We start from the raw sequence: 24237 nt of genomic DNA, 5'->3' as shown, positions 1-24237 counted from the left end.
CCAGCACTGGCGCTGACGCTCAGAGACTGTTGGCGGTCTCCTGACCAGACTGGACCCCACACAGCATGGACTCCCCCATGGGGGCAAAGGCCTCACTTGGTGGTCTGCAGGGACCGCAGGACTCCCTCCGGCCCCTGAGTCTGTGCAAAACGGGCCCAGAGTCCCTTCCTTCCTGGCCGGGTGGGGGGACTGACAAAGCAGTGTCTCCAGCAGGACCGCGGGGACCCCTTAGGAAGGGCCTGGCCTGTAAATCAGACCTCTCTGGGAGCTGGGGGGGCTCTGGGTGGGAGGCGCCCAGGGACCGGCCGGGGACTGGGCGTGGTGACGGGGCAGAGCTCACCTGGGCGAGAGAGGGAGCGTCCGATGAGCCGCAGGGCCAGGAAGGAGCTCCCCGTCACGGGCATGTGAGCAGAGCTGGGCAGGCAGAGAAGCAGCAGAGGGACCCCGGTCCTGGATGGGGCCTACCCGAACCCCCAAATGCCCCTTCTGGCCCAGAGTAGAGGCTTCCTTGTCCCCGGGGGCCTCTCCCGTGACCTTGGCCGTCGGACGGGTACCAGCCCTGCCTCCAGTAGACACCAGCCTCGCCTCTCCCCGCCCTCCCGGGAGCACAGGTGCCTGTCATCAGTGCCCTGCCTGCTCCTCTGGGAGACCACTGTGTGGCATTATGCTGTGCTCTGTGGTACCGAGTGATGCCAAGTGGTGCTCACGGGGACCAGAGGCGGAATCCCTGCAGCTCCCCAGAGCTCCGCGGCGTCTCCTGGCCCATGGGCTCAGTGCCCTCCACCCACACACACCGTGGCTCCATCCACCTGGATGGCCGTTTTCCAGGATTTCCCGTAGATCTTTTAAGGCCTGAGAGTCCCAGGATCTAAGAATCTTACAAAACTACGTGTCAGTGCTAGCCATTCTGGGTCAGTTTCCCTGAGTGTGTGTTATGTCATTTCAATATATAGGTTTCAGATCTTTTTGTGCTGGATAAGTTGTCTTGGATTTTAGTTTTTAGTGTCTGCCCTATTCCAATGCTTTGGGGTTTTTCCCCAGGGAGTCCTATTATATGTATGTTGGCTCCTTTTCTTTCTTTTTTAGACACCTCGATTGAGATATAATTTACATATTATAAAATTCACCCATTTCAAATGAGCAATTCAATGGTTTTTAGTGTCTCTACAAAGTTGTGCAACAAAATCGTAACCATAATCTACTCTCAGGACACTTCATCTTCATTGCCCCAAAAAGAAACCTCACACCTATTAGCAGTCCCAGCCCTGGCACCACAAATCTATCATCCGTGTCTACAGATTTCCCTACTCTGGACATTTCGTATAAATGGAATGTACAATACGTGGCCTTGTTTGACAGGTTTCTCTTACCTAGCATAGTGGGATTTGTAACTTTTTTTTTTTTTAAGATTTTATTTATTTACTTGACAGAGAGAGACACAGCGAGAGAGGGAACACAAGCAGGGGGAGTGGCAGAGGGAGAAGCAGGCTTCCCGCGGAGCAGGGAGCCCGATGCGGGGCTCGATCCCAGGACCCTGGGACCATGACCTGAGCCGAAGGCAGACGCTTAACCGACTGAGCCACCCAGGCGCCCCTGTAACTCTTTTTTAAGATTTTATTTATTTAGTTAGTTGAGAGAGAAAGAGCACGTGGTGGGGGAGGAGCAGGGGCAGAAGGAGAGAGAATCTCAAGCAGACTCCCCACCGAGCCCAGAGTCCAACGTGGGGCTCAATCCCACGACCCTGAGAGCATGACTTGAGCTGAAATCAAAAGTTGGAGGCTTGGCCAAGGGCACGTTGTGTTTGTAGCCTCCACTCATGCTGGACCATACTTCATTCCTGTTTATAGTTGAACGATGTCCATTATACAAATATTCCATATTTTGTTATCAGGCGATACATATCTGGGTGGCTTCTCCTTTTTGGTTATTGTGAATAATGCTGCTATTAACGTGCCTGTACGAGCTTTTGTGTGGACATAGTTTTCAGTTCTCTCGGGTGTGTGCCAAAGGGTGCAAGTGCTGGGTGCTGGGAAGCTTCATGTTCCGTGGTTTGAGGGACCGCCAGACTGTTTTCCCGAGAGGCCGTGCCCTGTCCCGTCCCCAGCAGCAGGGCCCATGGATCCAGCCTCACGTCCTTGCCAACACTGCCGCTCACTCTCAGTGTCACCACCCTAGTGGGCTCCAAGTGACATCTCCCGGCAGTTCCCACCTGCCTTCCCAAGTGTTGAGCATGTGGATCTGTGCGAATTGGTCCCTCGCATAGCTTCTCTCGGAGAGACGTCCACCGGATATTCTTGACTTGTTCTGGATTTGCCATTTTCTCTTGAATACTTTTCATAGGTTTGTACACTTGCTTCTATCGCTCTCAAAATATTTACTTTTGTGTTTATCTGCCTTGTGTCCCCTCTGGTCTCATCTTAATTTCCAAAATAATTTCCAGTTAATCTCTAACTCTGATATGTCTCATTTCTTAGTGTCTTTAAGCTTTGTCATGAAGTGGTAGCCAACCTCCAGGGGGGCCTGTGTGTCCTTGGTGCCTGGTGTTCCTGCCCCTGTGTGTTCCCACCCACGTCACATCAGGCTCCCCGGGGCGCACAGCTGCATGTGGGGGATGTCGTGCCGTTGATTTCTGGGGCGAGGTCATAAACTGGATTACAGCCTCCCCCTAGATTTCTCGGACACTTGCACGGGGGGGGGGAGCCAGCCGCCATGTGGTGAGGATGCTCGAGGGGCACGCACACCACAGCTTGCTCTCTGTGTGAATGGTCGCCTTGGAGACAGACCTTGAGCCCCAGTCGCACCTTCAGATCACAGCAACCCCAGCAACATCTGAGCCCAGGTGGAAGCCGAGCCCAAGCTCGCAGGGAGCGTGTCAGATAGTAACTAGTTGTGGTTTTACACCACTAAGTGTTGGGGTGCTCTGTTGTGCAGAGCCTCCGGTAACCAATCGGCGTGGGTTTGCAGGCCTCCTTGCCCGAAGGGACACTATCTCTCTACTCCTGCTCTCTTTTTCTTCCAGCGACGTCTGCACAGGTTGCAGTGACGACTCATCTCTCCTCCTCGCTCCTGAGACATCCAGCTCCTGTGGGGTTTGCGCAGCTATTGCAGCCTGCGCCCGGGCCCCTGCCCCTCTGCTTGCCCCCTGCTGTGCCTGTGAAGAGTCACCCTGCACCTTCCAGGGGGGCTGTATTCCCCGACCCCCCCCAGAGCTCACAGCATCCTGACTGCCACCCTCACGATCTTCCCGCTGCGTGTGGTGCCCTCCCTCCCCGCCTCCCGCACAGCCAGGGCTCCCGGGCACTTCCCCTGGCCCCGGGGGGCTCCCCAGGGCATCTCCGCTTGGGCCCCCGTGTCCTTCTCAGCTTCCCTCTTCCATCTTCAGTCTCGTCTTGCTGTGGTTTCCTCTGCCCTTCCAGGGCTCCCGCTGCCCCTACCACTTGCCCCCGGCTCAGCCGTCCCCACCCCATTTGTCATCTACCATCATGCTTGCCAAACCTAATGCTTCCCCTAGGTTCCTTTTCTTGTGATTTTTTCTGGTTTGTTAATTTTTTGAAAGAGTTTTATTTATTTATTTGAGTGAGAGCTCGAGAGCGCACAAACGGGGAGGGGCAGAAGGAGGAAGCAGACTTCCTGCCGAGCAGGGAGCTCGACTTGGGCCCGATCCCAGGACCCTGGGATCACCACCTGAGCCGGAGGCAGACGCTCAACCGACTCAGCTCCCCAGGCGCCCCTTCTTGCTTCTTATTGATAACGTACTCCTTTATCTACTTAAATAGATCTCACCCATTTGCTGTATTTGATTTTATGTCCTCGTGCTTATTTACATTCTCGGTCCATCTGTTTCGGCGATGGGGCTTCACACACTGGGCCTTGGAAGTGGCTGTCTTTCGTCCTTGGGGCTGTGGTCCTGGAGCCTCGGCCTACCCTGAGAACGCGTGTCTGGCTCCGGCAAGCTGCCCAGCCTTGTCCTACATCCTCAGAGTCCGAGGAGGACGGGCGACGTGCCCCCACCTCCGTGATACAGCAACCCATAACAAGAAATACACGTTTGCTCCACATCCTGTTTCTGGCATACAGCTCCTCAAACCCTAGGGAGTTTCCAAGCGAGGAGGGTCATTAAGGGTGTCTTTCGCATGATAATGAGGTGGGGTTGAAAAGCCCCTAGGATGGGACTGGGTCGCCAGGGGCTGCGCCATGTGATCAGAGGGCTGGAACATTCAGTCCCACCCCCTGACCTCTGGGGAGGGGAGATGGGCTGGGGGTTCAATCAATCACCAATGGCCAATGACTTAATCAATCGTGGCTGTATAAGGAAGCTTCTGTAAAAAGCCAAACAGGATGGGGTTGGGATCAGAGAGCTTCCAGTTGTTGAACTCTTGGAGGCTGGGGAGAGTGCTGTGCTCAGGGGTGGGGGCATGACGAAGCTCTGCCCCTTAACTCGCGCTATGCACCTCTGCGGTCCACTGTCCCGGAGTTATAATAAACCGGTGATCTAGTAAGTAAAGTGTTTCCCTGAGTTCTGTGAGCAAGTTAATTGGACTCGCAGAGGGAGTCGCTGAAATCTCCGATCGGTGGGTCAGAAGCACAGGTGACCGCCCGCCACCAGCATCTTAAGTGGGGGGAGGGGCCGTCGGGTGGGACGTAGCGTTTACCTGCAGGGTCTTGATGTAATTTTGGAATGCGGGTGAGGTCGGGAGCCCACGGCCAAGAAAGAATTCCTGAGACATCTTTGGTGCAAAAAGGTGATTTTATTCAAGCACGGAGACAGGATCTGTGGGCAGAAAGAACTGCCACGCTGGCGCTATGAGGGGTGGCTGATATACTTGGGGTTTGGGGGAGGTAAGGACACAGGGAGGTGTCCAAAAGGACTTTGATCTGCTAAAGAGGACTCTTGGGTTACCGGAGGCCCGGCCATGGCCAAGCTAAGCTCGTTTTTCCCTCTAGTAAAACATCAACGTTGAGACGGTTGGGAGCTTCCTGGAGGGGAGCGGGCGGTTAGGGCCCCAGGAAATTGAGCTAGGCTATTGCCAAGCACGTTTTTTCCTTGTAAACCACTAAGACATTGGTAAACTGTGGGAGATTCCTGTCCTGCTGGACTGTGATCTCCACCCGTGAACCATTTGCAGCCGGGAGTGCCTGGGGCACGTCACCTAACCCACCTGTCCCTGGAGGGAGGGGCCCGGGGGTGGGAGGGTCCACTTGTGCTTTGTCCTCCACTCGCCGTCAGCTCCCTCGTCGGTCGGAGGCCGGCTCCAGGTGGAAGTGTCAGAACTGAGGGGAGTTGTAGGGCGCCCAGCGGGGGCACGGGACCTGGTGTCGGGAGCATGCTCCCCCTGTAAGTGCTCTTAGCGAGCCCCCTGGCCAGAGCTTCACTTTAAACCCCCACCCACCCACCAAGGGCTCCCGAACTACTAATCCCCTGGAGGCAGAGGGTGGAGGTGGGGGCCAGAGCTGCCGTCCTCCAGTTCTCAACAAGCCCTCACACCTGCAGGTGCACCCTCCCCTGCAGCCTAGCCCTGGGGGCCAGCCCCCCACCTCCGACTGTCCCCTCCCCACCTCCCTGCAGCCCCTCTCCTCCCACAACCCAGCCCCTTCAAGAACCTCAGTCCCCAGGGTTTCCCACCGGGGTCTTGTTTGGTTTTTCTGGTTCCCCAAACCCATCCTTGTCTGCTGTGGTGGCTTCCCCAGGCTGAGCGGGGAAGAGCCCGTATTCGCCATGAATCGGGACAGGACACAGAAGACAGGCCATGGAGGTGCCCTGGTGAGGAAGACGGCCCCCCAGAGCTCTGCTCCGCTCTCCTGCCGTCTGAAATGCATGGTGAGGTCCTAGCCCCCGCAGAGTGGGCCCCTGGGACACCTGCCCATACGTGGATGAGGTCATTCTCTCGTGTCTGGACAGGGCCTGGGGGGCGCGGGCTGGCGAGGCTGGGACCACCCCCCTCCCCGTGCGCTCATGCACGCGCACACGCGCGCACACACAATCCTCACCATCTTCTCACGTGTCGTTTTCTTTTTTTTTTTAAGATTTTTATTTTTGAGAGAGAGAGAGAACATGAGCATGAGAGTGGGGGAGGGGTAGAGGGCGAAGCAGACTCCCCGCTGAGCAGGGAGCCCGATGTGGGGGCTCGATCCCAGGACCCTGGGACCATGACCTGAGCCGAAGGCAGACGCTTCACCGACTGAGCCACCCAGGTGCCCCTCTCGTTGCATTTTCAAGCTGGGAAGGAAAAGGAATCCAGGGCAGGGAGGGAGACTCTCCCAGCTGAAGTTATTCACCAGCCTCAATCAATAAACAAGAGCCCACCGCAGTTATCCGAAAGTGTTTGAATTTCTCTTTGACCAGAGAAGTAATCGTCCTGCTGGACCCACATGTCCCACTTCCAAGTGGCATGGGCTGGCCCCACGGCCCTACGGCCCCAGGTCCAGGACTGGGCCCCTCCCCACAGAGGCCCCGCTGAGGCCCTGCCAGCACAGCTGTGGAAGAAAGAAGCCAGGGAATTCCTGGAGACTGAGCCAGAACCCGGGGAGGGGCGGACCTGGGGCCACTTGCCGGGGAGGTGACAGGGAGGGTGGCGATCCCCATAGGAGGCTGCCCCTCTTGGACCCAGAGCACCATGATCCTGTCTGCAGGCCCTGGTGTGGTGGCTGTCTGTTGGGGGCTGCATCAGGCCCCCCCAGACTCACCTGCTGAAGTCCTAATTCCAGTGCGGCTGGATTTGGGGACAGGCCAGGTAGTGATAAAGGTTAAGTGAGGTCATGAGGTCCTGATCCTCGGGGCTGGTGCCCTTATGAGAAGAGAAAGTCCAGAGCTCGATCACCATGGACACAGCAAGGAGGTGGCCTCCGCAAGCCAAGGAGGGCCTCCACCTCCCCAGAACCTGACTGTGCGGAACCTCGATCTTGAACCTCAGCCTCCAGAAATAGACATCTGCTGTCTAAGCCCCCCGCCTGTGGTGCTACGGGAGAGTAGCGAGCTGACCGAGGCCAACAGCCGGCCCAGGGCCCCAGGCACAGCCCTCAGCCCCATAGTGAGCTCCTCCTTCAGGGCCTGCAGCACTTAGCCCCACCCTCGCCTGCCCTGCCCATGACGCCGGTTAGACGCGTCACCCCACAGCCGCTGAGGCCCCAGCTGGGTCCTGAGAATGGCTGACACCGTGTGTCCCCACCCTGGAGTGCAGCCCCTTCTCCCTCCCACCCCATCGCAGGGCAGGTGACATCCCAGTACAAAGGCCTTCTGTGCCTTTGGCCGGGTGACCCTGAGGTGACCTCCCTGGCTCCCCACTGTGGCCTCTCTGGAGCACCTGGAGCAGGGCGAGGATTTGCCGCCCACCTGGCGCCTCGGCCCTGAGACTGAGCGATCTGGGCATGCCTCTCAGAACCTCACATCTGTCCTCTAGCTTGGAAACACGTTCCTCTGATGAATCTGTTATCCACAACACACTGGAGGCCAGAAAGAGGCACGGAGGAGCTTCGTGAGAGGCAGAAATTCTCCCCCTCTTGTTCCGGGTGTGGGTCGCACAGGTCTGTCTGTCAAACCTCATCAGGCTGCATGCTTTAGGCGTATGGACCTCACGTAAGTCGTACCTCAAAAACGCAGCCCAACAAAACAGTCATTCTCTTAGAAAGTCAGGAAATAGGGACGAGAACACTGTGAAGACCCAGAGCGTGATGTGTACGCAAACACCATCAACACCACCACTGTGGATTTTGCTAACTTCTGTCAACCACAGAATGTGATCCTGTTTCCACCAATTCTAACACAATATTCTTCATGACTGTGTGACTTAATACTGTATGCCTAAACGACGTGTTTTTTCAACAAATTCCTTACTGCTGGGAATTCACTGTTTCGAGGGTTTTCCTTTCAACGTTGTAAACTGCCGTCCACATCCTGGAGCTCGATCTTTGTGCACATTCTAAATCATCATCTTGAGATAAGTCCCAGGATTGGTATCACTGGGGCAAAAGGCACTCATGTTTTAAAAGTTTGGGTTTTGGGGTTTTTTTGTTTTTTTTTTAATGCCACGTGGAAAGCAGTGGTTTCAACAGACTTTTTGGTCCTGCCTTTCATTGGATCTTTATTCCCCGGGGAGGCTAGTGGTGCTGGGCCTGGAGGGCGGGAAGGGGCAGGTCCCCCCGTGGAAGGCGTCACTCCTGCTGGTGACCGAGAGGGGCCAAACACACTAGAGCCTCGCAGCTGAGTCTCAGAGAGCCCTGGGGCTGTGGAGACCTAGCCCCACTAGGGGAGAGCCCACCCAGCCAACGATCACAGCCATCCTGCTACCAGGAGCGTTTATAAGTTCCGGGCGCTGGACCAAGGACTGGGCTGGGCCCAGGTAGGGAGCCAGAATGACAGAAGGAGAACCCAGAGGAGCTTCCCACAGCCACAGGGGCACCCGTGACAAAACTGGAGGCTTTGGGGCCCTCGGACACACCGTTGGTCCCACCCACCCCAAAACACTTGTGAAATCTTGGTGCGGTATCCAGCAGGAGGCTGGGCCCCACCAGGCTCCTGGTTAAATCTCTGATGAGACCAGTCCCTGAACCAAGGCTAGCCAGAGCAAGACTGAGTCTCACCAAATGACTCTCCACCCTGCTCTGGTCCATCCTGATTGGGCTGTGGGACCCAGCCCTCCTCCATCCTAACTGCCCGAGGGTTGCTCCCAGCAATAGCCAAGTGGCTCCAATTGGACCAGCTCTGGTGCAGAAACATCCACAATCACTGGACATAAAGACAACTGTCCAACAGCATGGAGAACAGCCCTACCCAGACAGAGGCTGTAGGACATGGACACTCAGGACACAGGACTCGCTGGGTAAGTGTCCCAGGCTTGTGCCTCTACGTCTGAGAGCAGGCCAAACCCTGATGGAACCCACAGGCTTGCTGGCTTGAAGAATCAGAGGACGGAGCCGGGGGTGACCACAACAGCTGGAAAGCGAGGGACGACCCCAGAAAGGGAGCCCCAAATCCTCCCTGAGGAACTGTGCTCAGACTCCTGGCTGCTCTGTGAGCTACACTTGCATGGGACAGGTTCCCAGCAGCTCAGTTAACAGCACAGAGATTCTACACAGCGGGGACAGTGTTTACAGTTTGAGTCCAGTTCAGTTAACCCCTCAATAAAACAAACAAACAAAAAAGAAGACTCTGAAAGAGAACACAACAGAGCCCCAAGCCCCTACAACATACCGGTCATGATGTGCAGGACACAACCCGAAATCATTAGACACACAAAGCGGCAGGACTTGTGACCGACACCCAGGAGAAGCCAGAAGACAAAGGAATGGCTCCTCAGAGCACAGACAGTGGGGGAAAGGTCAGCCAAAAACACGGGCCCGAGGAGAAAGTGGAACAAACACAGAACCCATCTTCCCTGGCCCTGCGCTAAGAGGAATACCGGAGGAAAGGCTAAAGGAAAATGATTCCAGGTGTAGGTGTGAGACTGTAGGAAAACATGAAGACATGATGACATTTGTGGACAAATTCAAGCGAAGATACACAGTGCGCAACAGTGCTCGTAACCCTTTGTGGAGTTTGAAGCGTAAGTAAAACTGCGGACGTCACAGCCAGAGCAGAGGGCGGGTGGTGGGGCGCTTGCTATACAGTGCGCTGCACTGAGCAAGCAGACGCCGGGAGCTCGCACAGGAGCCTCCGCTTCCAGGAAGACCAAAGCCCGGGAGACAAATGGGGCCAACAGCCCTCCAGTATCCTTGGGCAGGGGTGCGGCGGGAGGAGAAATGAGGGGAGCAGAGGGGCAGGGCCTGGGGACGGTCACCTTCATCAGCACGTCGGTCACAGGGTGGTTCAGACGGTGGCGTCCGATGCACTTGTCTGTGAATATTCCGCCTCGGGGAACGTATCGGGGCAGAACCACCGGAGCTGCACATTCGGGAAGCAGAGCGAGGAGGACACGGGGGAGGGTGCCCTGCCCCGTGCCCACTCGGGCTCCGCGGGCCTCCACCACGGCGGCAGAGACGGGACCACCACCCCTGTGCCCTCCCACACCCCTGTCTTTCAGTCTAGGGAGATCCTTTCAGAACCAGTCTCCTTTGTAATGATAAAATATTTCCCTGAAATTCAGCAATTCCTTCTGTTTAAACCCAAATGAGATAAATTTGATGTTTGATGTTAGAGTAAAGCATGACAGGATTATCCCATCCTGCTTTTCAGTGATGTCCATCCTAAGTCATATTTGCTGAGCAGGATGTCTGGAATAAGGTTTAGCAGTTTAACAATGGTTATTTCCTAGTGGTCAAATTTAAAATGACTTCTACGGACTCTTTGTAAATATTTTACCTTATTTGATATTTTAATAATAAGCATTTAAAAAAAATTTTTCTCCTGTGCTTCTGGTTTAGCAATTACTAGCTGGGTAACGTTGAGAAACTCTCTTAACCTCTCTGAGCCTCCATATTTACAATTTTAAAATGGACATAATATCACCCAGTTCATAGATTTTGATAAGGATTAAGTTAGATCTTTCAGGAGGAACGTGGACGTGTCTATCACCCTATTGTTTCACCAGCTGAACAGGGCAGGGTTACAAATAACACAGAATGCCCAGTTAAATCTGAATTTCAGACAAACAACAAGTAACTTTCAGCCTAAGTATGTCCCATGCAATATCTGGGACTTACTTATACCAAATATTGCATAGGACATACTTATATACTTATACCAAAACAGTATTCATTGTTTATCTGAAATTCAAATTTTAACTGAATGTCCTGTATTTTTATTTACTAAATTGGACAACCCTACTTAAGGGCGTTGCTGTGCCTTTGCCTAACTGGTTTAACAAGTACCAACCTGCACCCAGCACAAGGCAGGCTTTCAATAAATAGCAGGTGGATGGATAGATGGGTAGATGGGTGAATGGTAGGCAGGTGGGTGTTTGGATGTGCAGCTGGGTGCATGGAAGGGTGGATGGTGGACGGGTAGGTGGATGGATGGATAGACGGATGAGTGGATGGATGGATGGGTGGATGGATGGATGGTGGGTAATGGGTAGGTGGATAGATGGGTAGATGGATGGATGGTGGGTGGGTAGATGGATGGATGGATGGTGGGTGGGTGGGTAGATGGATGGATGGGTGTGTAGGTGGATCGATGGATGAGTAGATGGATGGTAGGTGGGTGGGTAGGTGAATGAATGGATGGATGGATGGATGGATGGTTGGTGGGTGGGTAGGTGGATGGATGGATGGATGGATGGATGGGTGGATGGATGGATGGATGGATGGTGGGTGGGTGGGTAGGTGGATGGATGGGTGGATGGATGGTGGGTGGATGGATGGATGGGTGGATGGATGGATGGATGGATGGTGGGTGGGTGGGTAGGTGGATGGATGGGTGGATGGATGGTGGGTGGATGGATGGATGGGTGGATGGATGGATGGATGGATGGTGGGTGGGTGGGTAGGTGGATGGATGGATGGATGGATGGTGGGTGGATGGATGGATGGATGGATGGTGGGTGGGTGGGTAGGTGGATGGATGGGTGGATGGATAAGTGGATGGATTGGTAGATGGGTGGATGGTAGGTGGATGGATGGATGGATGGGTGGATGGGTGGATGGATGGATGGTGGGTGGGTGGGTAGGTGGATGGATGGATGGATGGATGGTGGGTGGGTGGGTAGGTGGATGGATGGATGGGTGGATGGATGGATGGTGGGTAATGGGTAGGTGGATAGATGGGTAGATGGATGGATGGTGGGTGGGTAGATGGATGGATGGATGGTGGGTGGGTGGGTAGATGGATGGATGGGTGTGTAGGTGGATCGATGGATGAGTAGATGGATGGTAGGTGGGTGGGTAGGTGAATGAATGGATGGATGGATGGATGGATGGTTGGTGGGTGGGTAGGTGGATGGATGGATGGATGGATGGATGGGTGGATGGATGGATGGATGGATGGTGGGTGGGTGGGTAGGTGGATGGATGGGTGGATGGATAAGTGGATGGATTGGTAGATGGGTGGATGGTAGGTGGATGGATGGATGGATGGGTGGATGGGTGGATGGATGGATGGTGGGTGGGTGGGTAGGTGGATGGATGGGTGGATGGATGGATGGATGGATGGTGGGTGGGTGGGTAGGTGGATGGATGGATGGATGGATGGTGGGTGGATGGATGGATGGGTGGATGGATGGATGGATGGATGGTGGGTGGGTGGGTAGGTGGATGGATGGATGGATGGATGGTGGGTGGATGGATGGATGGATGGATGGTGGGTGGGTGGGTAGGTGGGTGGATGGATGGGTGGATGGATGGATGGTGGGTGGGTGGGTAGGTGGGTGGATGGATGGGTGGATGGATGGATGGTGGGTGGGTGGGTAGGTGGGTGGATGGATGGGTGGATGGATGGATGGTGGGTGGGTGGGTAGGTGGGTGGGTGGATACTAGATACTATAATGGTTTTGACACCAAACAGCCTTAAGTATCCTATGACAGAGTCAGGGTGAAGCAAAGGAAGTGCCCGCTGATAGGAAGAACCCCAGCTCGAACACATCTTACCATGTCTGGGATTAATCTGCTCAGCTTCTGTACCTATCAAATGGAAATGCCCTGTTGTGCCCCACACAGGAGGAAGCCCAGTGTGCTGGGGCATGGGCCAGGTATCCTTGACATGGGAAGGAGGGAACCTGCCTGCAGGCTTCAAAGCCTTCCCAGCCCCTACCTGATTTCACATAAAAGGTGACATCTCAATTCCCCACCAAGGAGCTGCTCCCAGACAGGTGGCCACCCCCGTGGCCAAGGCCAAGCTTACCAGCTTCTCCCGGCTGCCGCTCAGAGGCTTCCTCAGTGCTGGTGTCCAGTCAGATACACCTCTCCCACCTGGAGGTCCTGAGCCCTGGGAGTCACATCTTTCGAGAGAGGCCCACCTCCATCTGTAGGGAAGGGGCTCCTACTGGTTGGTTGGGCCCACAGCACCTGTAGAGGTCTTGCTAACCAGCCCTCCTCTTTTGGAGAGCTGCCCTCTCGTGGAACCAAGGTCTTGTGGAAAGCAGCCCACATCCCTGGCCCCCAGTCACAGAGAATGCCTGAGGGTAGAGGGCATCTTCCCCGGGTGGGGCCGCATCATCACCCAACATGGCCCTACCTACAAGGGCCCTGGGCAAGGAGCAGTGAGGAGTAGGCAGACCAGGCGAGCAGGCGGGGGACACAAAGTGGACCAGGGACAGGGCTCCACTGAGATAGGAGCTATAGGAAGAGGCCCCCTCCCATCCCCATGGGACTTTTGTGGGATAATCCCTCTTTCTCTCCTTGCTTCCTTCAGGTTGGGTTTCTTGCAACGAAAAGGCTCCTGCCTCTTCCGAATCTCCGAACCAGACCGCACAGGGTCGCAGGGCTGGCCCTCACCAGGACTAGGCCTAGCCCTGTGGGCACCTCCACCAGCACTCAGGGGCCAGGGTGCCATGCCCCACCGTCTGGCGGCTTCCTGCTGGCTCTGACATGTCAGGGGCAGTGCACGATCACCCCGAACACCCCCTGCCCCGCCAGCCCCATCTTAGACAGGAAGCCCAAAACCCAGAGAGACAAAGAGCACACCTAGGAAGCCAGGGAGGGGTGGGGGGAGGGGGCCGGGGGAGGGGGTGGAGCCCTGTCTGGGCCCCTGCAGGATTCTTCCTGGGGGCGTGGCATCAGCTGCTCTCACCCACCCCAGCCCCTCCCACAGCTGCCCAGAGGGGCGATGCCAAGGTTCCCAGGGCCCCAGGGGACAGGGGAAATCTGCACCACTACAACACTTGGGGAGGGGGTTTGGTACTGCATCCCCCTGAGCTCTGCTAAGCTCAGGACAGTCCTGCAGATTCTGAGGTCCCTGAACTGGGGTAGGGGAGTCCCCAGGGGGAATCCCGGAGAAGCCCCCTGGCAGGAGCCCCCCCCCCCCCCCGCCGCCCGCCGCGTGGACTGGTTGGCTATGCAGAGCATGGGACACCCCTCCCCGTTGATCGGAGGGCCCTGTGGGGGCCGAGGTGAGAGCTGCTTTGCGAAAAAAAAAAACCCACGCCTACCCCAGCCGGGCCCAGGAAAGGCCCGAGGTGAGGCGGGCCTCCCCCCCCCCCCCAGCCCTCTACCCGCTCCTCCTCCTTCTCTTCCCAAGGAGACAGATGGTGATGAAAACGGCCTCCTTCATTTTCCGGAGCATGACTCAGACCGCAGCTGCTTCCTCAGCCCCACACAGCAGCCTGCAGCCTGCCCTCCCCCGTCCGGGAGCACCCCCCACCCACACCGCTCCCGGGACAATGCTGGGCGGAGGGGCTGCGGAGTCTCTGCCCTGACACCGCCCTCCTCAGGCCTGGGTGGGGCAGGGCTGCGGGTCCCACAGCCTGGCCCGACCCCAGGCCGTGCCAGCTGCACACCCCATCTGAGTAGACCCCTCGGAAGCCTCTCACTTCCCGCCCACCCGCTGACGTCAGCACCCCTGGGCAGCAGGAGGACCGTGTGTTCTGGGCTCCCCCAGTGTCCCAGGGTGGGAAGAGATGTGGGGAGTAGGGCAGGGGAGAGGCAGGGGCCGGGTGGCCCGGCGGAGCCCTGGTTCTCAGAGCCACTGGGTGAGGCCCAAGTGGAAGCGGGGGGAGGGCTAGGAGGGAGCCCCAAGGGAGAAGAACAAGAGAAGTTTCCAGAAGCAGGAGGTCCCGAGGTTAGTGTGGAATGCTGCAGGAACCAGACAGACCAGCCTCTTCCAAGGAGAATGTGAGCCAGAGCCCAGCAGGGCAGACCCACCGGGGGATTGCCCCTGGGGACACAAACCCGACCCCTCAACTCAGAACGGGGTCCTCACTCAGAGCTCAGGGACAGCTCTCCCCCCGGAATCCCCCCGGACCATTTGGCGGGACCCCTACCAGCCCCTTTCCCTCTCCCCTCCTGCCTGGCCGTGCCACAGACCCTCCCCACGGGACAAGGTCACACATGCATGCACACTGTCTAGCTCCGGGTATGGAAACCAGAAGGCCGAGTTAGAGTCCCTCTTCCCTGCCCTGTGGGAAAGAGCAGCAGTCACCCCACCCCCACCCCTCTCCTCCAGTGACTGCTGCAGAAACTGAGCTCGGGGAGGTTTGGTCCCTTTGCCCGGGGCCCTAGACCCCAGACCACAGTAGGCACTGCCCTCCGTGGGAACATCCACTCAGGTAGGGCCTGGGCGGGTGGCCTGGACTCGGACGGGGGGCCTCCACCTTCCAGCCGGGGGAGTCTGAGGAGGTCCCTGGGGCGCTGGGGCTCCCGCGGAGGGTCCCGGGACGGCTGAGCAGACTCCAGCACCCTCCTAGTGTTCCTCCCTGTGTTCCCCCCCAACTTTGAGCTTCAGGTTCCCTAAGTCAGGAATAACAAAAGCCCCCTCCCGTCCCGACCAGGTCAATGGGAGGAGGGTGGGGGGCCGTGGAGAGGAGGGGGCCCAGGTGCTGAACAGCTGGTTTTCTCCAGGATGGGACATGCCGACTGCAGGGTGGAGCCCTGTTCCAGCAGGGACACCCAGATGTGAGCTTCGAGCCAGGCCCTGGCACCTGTCCTCCATGTGGCCTTGAGCGAGCTCTTAGCCCCTTGGACCCTGGGTGCCCATCTGTTGACAGGTGGTGCCACCAGCTGGACAGAGCCGTGTGACGGTGGGCTGGGCTGAGCCCCCTCCGTGTGCACCTGCGGCTCTGACCGCCCCTCCAGGGCGGGGCCTGGGGCTCCTCCCCACACTCTGCCCCTCTGAGCTTCCCGCTGCACATTCTGGAGCCGTGGGCACTGACCCACATCCCCATGCTGAAGCAAACCACAAGGCCGGGCCCTGGCTGAGCCGCCCAGGCAGGGCCAGAGGCACAACCAAGCACCCGGGTCCCAGGCCTGGCAGGCCCTGCCAAGGGTTGTGGGGGAGCCAGCCGCCCCTGGAAAGACCCAACATGGGGTGTCTTGGGGTCATGGTTAAGCAGAACTGAGGCCTCAGAGGAAGCCAGCACGGTGGTCAAGAAGGGTTCCCGAGTGTCCCCAACCTTTGTAAATTGCCACGTGCCCCATAAGCCTAAACTTACCTCATCCCCAGCAAATGCCGGGGGGCCTGGCTGGCTTCACTGTTGGGCATCCCTATCTCCCATGGTCTTTCCGGACAGTCAGCCAGGTGGCGGCCCATTCTCCCTGCGGCAGAAACCAGAAGCTGACCTCCGACACACACTCAGGCACGTGCAGACTCACACACTCAGGTCTAACCCCTGCCAGCCCCCGCCAGGTTGGCCCTGCCTCCCTGCCTCCCTCCCCACACCCAGGGGATCTTTCCCCATAAGGCTGGTACCCCTCCCCATCCCTGCTCAAGCCCTTTCTGCCCCTTCCCCTGCCCTCCCTGCCCTGTTCCCTGGCTTGTCCAGAAGAGCCTTCCCTGACTCCCCCAGCCCCCACCCCTCAGCCCCCAGGCTGCAGTAGCCGGGGGTCCCCACCGGGCCACTGGAGGGCTGCTCATCTCCCACCTTGCCTCCACAGCACGCCTCTCCTTTTCACAGACAGTGGAGGCCACTGCTCAGAGGGTGTCACACCACTCACATCGTTCGACCCTCCAGCAGCCCTGGGTGGGACCCGCACCTCCACTGGTGCTCTAATGGGGCCCCCAGCTCCAAGCAGCCAGGGTGCTCATCCAGGACCTAGCAGCATATGAGCACAGAACCAGGATCTGGGCCCGGGGTCGACGGCTACAGTGCTCCCAGGCTGGACCACTGGGCCACACAGCCCACCGTCCTCAGGGCATAACCAGCCTCCAGGCAGGCCCTCGCCAGGCAGGTCAGGCCCACTTCTGGAATGCGGCTCATGGGCTTGCACTCCCTGTCTGCACAGGGCCACGTGGGTGGCGGTCAGACTGCACCGGTCCCCCTGCCCCCCCGGCCTCTGCACCCCCCACCTCCCACACACGCCCAGCCTGCCCATCCCCCTACTCGCCACCCCCCCCCCAAACCAGCAGCCACTCCAGGGAGGCGGGTGATGATTCAGGTCTGAGTCAGCAGCTTTGGGAGAGGGACTCGGCCACCTCTTTGCCAACACAAGGCGGGAGCAGGGAGAAGAGTCCAGGTTCTGTTAGCTGGGGTCAGCAGGGTCCCCTGGCCAGCACTGAATCAGCCACAGCCCTGCTGGGTACTGGAGCCCAGAAATGCTCTCCTGCAGAAGCTTACACACACAGGGCCCATCGGGCGGGAGGTGGGTCCGGAACACCAGGAGCCAGTGAGCTGAGGTCTCCTGGCTGGAGGATGGCCTTCTGGGCTCACTCGGACTGCACCCCCCCGAGCCCCCCCACCCAGTGGAAACGGAGCTACAGCCTGACTCACTCACTCAGCACACATCCCTTGGCGCCCTCGAGGCAGGTCCTGTGCTGGGAGAGCAAACATTGGGGGGGGGGCAGGGCGCCAAGCGCTGGGGCCATCCCCAGCCTGGAATGCGCAAAGAAATGGCTCTAGCTCTCAGCAAGGAGGGGTGTGAAGGGCTCCCACAAAGCTAAACAGGGAGGGAGCCCTTCACTGTCCCCCTTGCGCAGGCTTTGAATCTGGACCTCACGAAGTCGTCTGTGCTCCGTAAGTCAACAACAGGCATGATTTAAAATGGGAAAAAGACAAAGGACATCCTGGTGACGGCCATGGGCAGGTGCCACGTGTGTCCCTCGCCTCCGTGGACCCGATGCGGTGTTGGCTGCTCCTGGCTGGGCCGTCGTGGGCTGGGGACACGTCTGGAAGGACCAGCTATAGGAGGGCTCTGGCAGGAGCTCCCCCAACAGCCAGATGCCCCCGACTTGGCAAAGGGTGCAGTTGTGCACACGGTCGGGAGACCACTCGCCAGGGCTCTGCCCATCAAATTAGAACTAGATTTTCCAGTTATTTTAAAAAATATGGCCAAAGGAATAAGGAATCGGTGGATTGAAGGAAATGGGGGTGCCACCTGGGGAGGCCCCAAAGGGCTTCTCTGGAGAGGGACACACACTGGGTCGGGAGAGCCTGGGGGCGTCCTAGAGGGCACACATCACAGGGACGGCCCGGGGTTCATGCTGAGGCATCCCTGCAGAGCTAGGGCGGAGGAACTCACTCAGAACCCCCTACCCTGCACCTCCACCCCGCACCCCTTCGGCCACACCTGGTCTGGAAATCACAGGCTAATCATACACAAGCCTGTGCCAGAAAGAGAGGTCAAAGTTCAGCGGCAGAGAAGGGAGAACAGTGACTCTCCCAGGGACCTGACTAGTGGAGAGGCAGAGAGTCTCCCCGGAGGGAGACCCAGGAAGGGCCAGAGGGAGTCAGGGAGGGAGGGGGGCCAGGCAGTGCGGGGTGGGGGCCACCCCTGCAGAGCCAGCAGCCTAGGAACTGCTGTGGCCAGTGTCTGCAGAAGGACCACATTGGTGTTTGAGCTTTTTGGCTTTTTTTTTTTTAACTCTCAAACCTCCGGCTGCTGTACAGGATACATCCTGGGCCCTGCCGGGCGCTCAGGAAGGTACGGGGGAGCTGGGGAGAGCCGGGAGGGACTGGGGGCAGAGACCTGGGGGGCAGGGAGGCTTTGGGAGTGGAGCAGGCCAGCTGGGGCACAAGGAGCCCCTTCCCCACCTTGGACTGAATCTGTCAACTTTATCCATGGGACAGCTTAGGCAGGTGCAAGCAGGTTCTCTTCCACAAAGGTGAAGAAGCTCAGCGCCTAATTCAGGGGTGGCGGGGGCAACATGGAGGCCAGACCCGAACTCAGGTTATTCTGGGATGACAGGTGGCTGCAGTGTTGGGGGGGCCCGGCGCAGGGCTGAAGGCCAAGGGGTAGGTCAGAGTGAGGCAGGCACCAGCTGTGATTCCATTCATAAATACCTCTGTAACAGGCTCCCTCCCTAAAATAAAACCTTCAAGACCTACGAGGCCCAGGCTTGGCACCGTGTCTCTAAGAAACACAGTCCAGGAGCCAAAAACCACCAGCAAGGAATTCCAGACTTGGTCCCCATCTCTCTAAGAACACCAGGTTGAATCCAACCCAGCAGCCTAAATGCCCTTCTCTCCCTGCCCTCCGCGCCTCTCTGAGCCTCCTCCCCTTCTCCCCTGCCTCCAGCCCTGCCTCACTAGAGGCAAGAGAAGACCCACCCTTGAATCTGCAGCTTCAAGGCCAAGGGCAGGGTGAGGGGGAATAGTCCTGCTTGGTGCAGACCCTGGGCTTGGGGTGCAGAGGATCCCAGGGGCCTCTGCACCCTCAAAGCCCTAAGGATCCCCCCGGGGACTCCATCTGGTGTGCCCCCAATTACTCTCTCCCCTCAATTCCCAGGACCAGGGCTGCGCATCCCACTTGTCGGTCTAGACCTTCCGTGGGCAGCTGTGGCCACTGGGGGAGGCAGGGGAGGCCAGGGGCAGCGTGTCCCACTGGGGCTCTGCAGAAGCCCTAGGGCTGCTCCCTGCTTGGCAGGCTGCATCTCCAGCCATGACCCCGGGCACACCACCCCCTCAGGGCGTGCCACCAACTGCCTGGGGGACCGAGGGATCACTGGCCTAAGCCAGCTCAGAGAGGAGCCTGAGGGCAGCGGGCCACGGACGCAGGGACCACAGACCCAGAGACCGGCCAGCTCTGCCAGCACCCCAGGCTCCGTGCAGCTCAGCATCCTTGGCCTGCAGAGGAGCAGGTCCCCCGTGCCTGCCCTCAGCGGTAGGGCCCCAACAGTCTCGGCAGCCCTGGGGCTTGGCGGTGGTTGTCTATGGTCACCACTAACACCGGATTTGCTTCTAGGGGACCAGGGTCAGGGTCTGCCAGCCTCTGGCCAACATGTCACCGGCTAATCAACATGTGACCTGGTTCTGTGTGTGTTTCTGGTTAGAGACACCTAATTTAGTGTAGAATTGACCCCTGAAATCTGTGCTGACCGCCCCCCACACACAGTCGAAAATCCCCGTATAACTTTTAACTACCCCAAAACTTGACCGGTAACACAAACCCTCAGTTAACACACGTTGCGCTCTATGTATTACATGCTGTAGTATTATAACAGACAAAGTTGGAGGACAGAACACGTAGCCAAAAAAACCATAAGAATACATTTACAGCACTGGACCGCATTTATTGAGAAAGAATCCGTGTCTGAGTGGACCCACCAGTTCAAACCTGTGTTGCTCAAGGATCTGGACGCGGCGGGCTCGCTCCTTCCGAGCTCCGGCCAGCCGCTCTGTAACCGGCCCCTGAAGGAAGCCTCCTGACACAGGTGTTCTCAGGAGGCGTGCCCCAGCCATTTCAACGGCGAAATCTCCAACAAAAGGACAAAAATGCGGAAGACGCGTTGCTGGACAGGCGGAGAAGGGCCCTTGCTCACAGTGTGGAATGAGACCAGGAGGCAGGGCGTCGCCTCCTCCGGCCTCAGCTGGGGACCTGCTCGTTTGGGACTCAAAGTGTTTGCAGCCCTGGGCATGTTCCCAAACGGCTGTGGTTTTAGGGTTAGAAATACGTGTTAACCAGTAGGGAAGCTCACAAAACATGAGTGTCCTGTGAGTGTGTGTGGGTGCTCAAATGAAGGGGGGAGTGGCCACTCCCTGACCCAAGCTTCTACTGACCCGCCTGGCCACTGTCCCTCCTGAGAGCCGCTGTGTGGTCCCATCTCCTGGACCCCGATCCCCGACCAGGGGTAGGCCCAGACTGACCCCAGCCTCCTGCAAGCAGCCACCAACAGCCTGGCACTCAGGGGCTTCCTGCAGTTTGAACTGGGAACACAGAGGAACTTTGGGAAACTCTGAGAGGCTGCCGTGAGCAGGTACTGAGGCCAAGGGGTCACGGCGCTGAGGGAGAGACAGGGACCCTGGGAGGCCCTGCCTCCCACTACAGCTTCCCTGTCCAGAGGTGACCAGAGGTGTGGTGTCCTTATGGACAAGCACAGAGGGAGAATGGCTGCCCGAGGTGCCGCAGCTGCTCTGGGGCAAGGCTGGGTACCCAGATTCTTACTCACCAGGTAGAACTAGCCCTGAAGGAGATGAATGGATGGACCAGTGGGTGTGTGGGTGGGTGGGCAGGTGGGTGGGTGGGTAGATGGACAGATGGACAGGTGGGTGGACAGATGGATGGGTGAATGGGCGGGTGGGTGGACGGAAGGGTGGGTAGATGGACAGATGGACAGGTGGGTGGGTCAGTAGTTCGGCATGCTTTTGCTGACTCCATTCTGTAGCAGTGTCTGAAGGCCAGGCTGCTGCCCAGGGTCTCTGGGGGCCCCTGGGGGCCCCTCTGGGCTCATGGGTGACCCCCCCCACCACACTCAGGTTTGTCGTGGCTTTCACCTCCGCATCACACGTCAGGCAGGGAGACCGCTCTCTGAGAAATGCCCACGCCTGCCTTCCTGCTCCCAGCACAGCTCACACTGGCAGAACCAAAGCATGCTCATCCCAGTCTCCGAGTTCTGCTTCCTGACGAGAGGCGGTGGCCAGCTCTGTGCAGGTCCGGGGGGGGGGGGTGGGAGGGCACCCTTGCTTTGCCGGAGCGTGGAGGAGGGGTGCACGCTCCCCCAGTGCCACGCGGTCGCCAGCCAGTGTGTCAGAGGCGGTAGGCCACGTGTTGGAGCTCCAGTGTGTTCCTTGTCCTCAGGCATCTGGGTATCCAGAGCTGGAGGTAGCCACGGGTGCACCCCCAGCTCCGAAAAGAGACCCAGGACCCGGGAAGAGACCTGCCAGGGGGACATGGCTTCCAGAAAGAACGTCCATCATTAGACGGGCTGAGTGTGCTGTCCTGGCTGCAGGAAGTTTCCGAGGTGGGACAGGAAACCAGGTCAGAAGGAGGCCTGGATGGGGCGTGCCTGGGGGTGTAGAGTCACTAGAAGAAATGGGGGCCCAGGTTGGGGGGGTGTCTCAGTGGTTAAGGCAGGATGAGCCTTACAAAGCTGAGGCATGGTGGGTCAGAGCCCAAGGCCAGAGGGAAAGCCACTCTGAGAGCAGTGTCCGTACCCGCAACCTGCCAGGCCCCTGACCTCGGCCACCCACTGCACATGGACACAGCCCCACAGAGACACACACTCCCTGCTGTCTTTGTCCGGCTCCGGCGGTTACCCGTTGGCCTGCAGTGAACTGACTCTGCCCTCAGGGTGCAGCACAGATGTGCCTCTCCCTGGTGCCTGCCCATGAGGCCTTGGACTGGGGACTCCTGTCCCAGGGCCTGCCTGCAGCAGGCAGGTACGCAAGGGAGAAAGCCCTGGGCAGGAGCCCGCCCCGCTGGTGCCGGCCCCCTGCAGCCTCCCTCTCCTCCGCTGGGGCAGGGGGCCTCACCGCTGAGTGGGCCGCAGTAGGGCTGGCCAGTTGGCTGGGATGCAGACCCCGGCCAGGCCAGGCCTCCGCCCAGTGTCTGGGTGAGGCTCAGGATTCTGCCCACTCCCCGGGCCCCGGGGGTGAGAGTAGGGCTGCGGGGCACAGAGATCCTGCTCAACGCTGAGCTCCCGGCTCGGCCATCCTCCCAAGCCCAGGCCCAAGGCTGGAAGGTCACTCTTTCCTCCACCCTGCATTCTTCCCTCCACCAGGTCAACAAACACACCCACTGACCACAGCCAGTAGCAGCCAGGCGCCAGCTCAGGAGAGCAGTGAGTCAGCCGGCCCGTGTCTCCTGCCCCACCTCCAGGTCCTGCCAGCGCTGGGTGTCGGGCTCTGGGATCCAGGAGAGCATGGAGAGGCCTGAAACCCAGCTCCAGGGAGGGCAGGAAGGCTTCCAGGAGGAGGCCCTGAAGCTCCGAGGGTCAAGGAGAGGGGCAGGGAGTAAGATAGGGGAGGGCTGGCCAGCCTTCCAGGCAGAGGCACACTGGCCCGTGCAAGGACTCGGTGCATTCCAAGAATTGCTGAGTCCCCATCCAGGAGTGGCCATGACATCTCCGCCTCTCCAGGTTGGAGGGTGTCCAAGAGTCAGCAAGCACCTTTCTTGGCTGGCTCTCCTAGGCACTCAGGGGCCCTCATCCGGCACTGGCTTGTTGCCAGAAGCCACTCCTGCACTGGAGCTGACCCAAGAAGATGTCCTGGGCCGGGCAGAGGCAGGGAGTGGGCAGTTACAGGCCCTATTCCCACCTGACAGAGGCACACGGTGGGTCCTGGCGCAGAAGCTGGGGCAAGGCTGGGAAAGCGCCTGGCCCTAAGCATCTGCACCCTGCGCCCTGCCTCATGCCCTTCCGTTGTCAGTCAGTCCCACCCACCCGGCCGGCCTCCCCAGGGTCTGAATTCCACAGGTCTCTGGAAAGGTTCGTCAGACAAACCCAGGGACAGGGATGCTCTATCCGCATTTTCTCATCTTGCCCTAATCACAAGCTTTAGAAGTTCCCGTCATTCTCCTTGACAGGTGGGGAAGCTGAGGCTTGAAGTCGATGTCCAGGCCAGACCTACACACTGAGTGCTGGAGCCGGGCCCTCAGGGCAGGGGCTATGTCTCCGCCGTCAGACCAGGGTTGGACAGAGCCCCGCCTGCCTCCACCCGTCCCCTGATGCACCCATGGTCCCCTGGGCCCTCAGGCCTGGGGCAATCTGCTCCCTGTGAGCTCCAACTGAGGGTTAGATATCAAAAGGGACTTCCAGAGCTGGGGGCCGCCTTTCCCTAGCGGGTCAGCCAGGCTTCCTGAGCCTGCTATGGGCAGGCCCCCCCTGGGCAATGTGGGGATCATGGACCAGGTCCTGCAGTCCAGCAGGATTGATGAGGCAGGGCAAGAAGAGGCATGGCAGAGAACATGGCCACAGCACTCCTGGAGGCCGCGAGCAGGGCCAGCTTCCTCGGGCCTGTTGCCTGCAGGCCCAGCCAGTTCAGGCTGCCCCAGACCCCTCAGACCCCATCCTGGGGGGGCCCTGAGAGGGCTGCTGAGAGGCCCGCAGGGGAGGGACCCTCAGACGCAGGATCCGGCTGGCCAGAGCAGGGGTCCCAGGTAGGGGGCAGAGGCAGATGAACGACAGCCCGACTTTGACTTTGCCCGAGCCCTGTGGCTGAGCGGGTCAGACAGCTTGCTGCCAGTGGGGGCTGGACCCGGAGGAAGGGTCGGAGGCGAGAAGATGGGGCGCAGGGGAGACCAGGGAGGCGGCTCGCAGGGAGGTCTGAGGTGGGGGGACCGCTTCCAGTTGTTTCCCAGGCCCCCCGCTCCGTGTGCTCCGCCCCCACCGCCACCTCCGCCCGCCAGGAGCGAGGCCAGCAGGGTGGGGAAGGGGCGACCTCTGGGGGCGGCGGCCGCGGGGGTACCGCCCCGCGAGGGGAGAGCCCCCGGCTGGCGCACCCGCCGCCGCCGCCGACGCGCCGGGCAGGGCGGGGCCTCCCGGCGACCCCTCCCCGACTCCGCCCC

This window comes from Eumetopias jubatus, unplaced genomic scaffold (assembly GCF_037043125.1).
Source record: "Eumetopias jubatus isolate StellerSeaLion01/CBP00866 unplaced genomic scaffold, mEumJub1_p1.0 scaffold_7, whole genome shotgun sequence".
In the NCBI taxonomy this organism is placed as follows: Eukaryota; Metazoa; Chordata; class Mammalia; order Carnivora; family Otariidae; genus Eumetopias; species Eumetopias jubatus.
The sequence above is the reverse complement of the archived record's forward strand: the minus strand, read 5'-3'. Positions refer to the sequence as shown.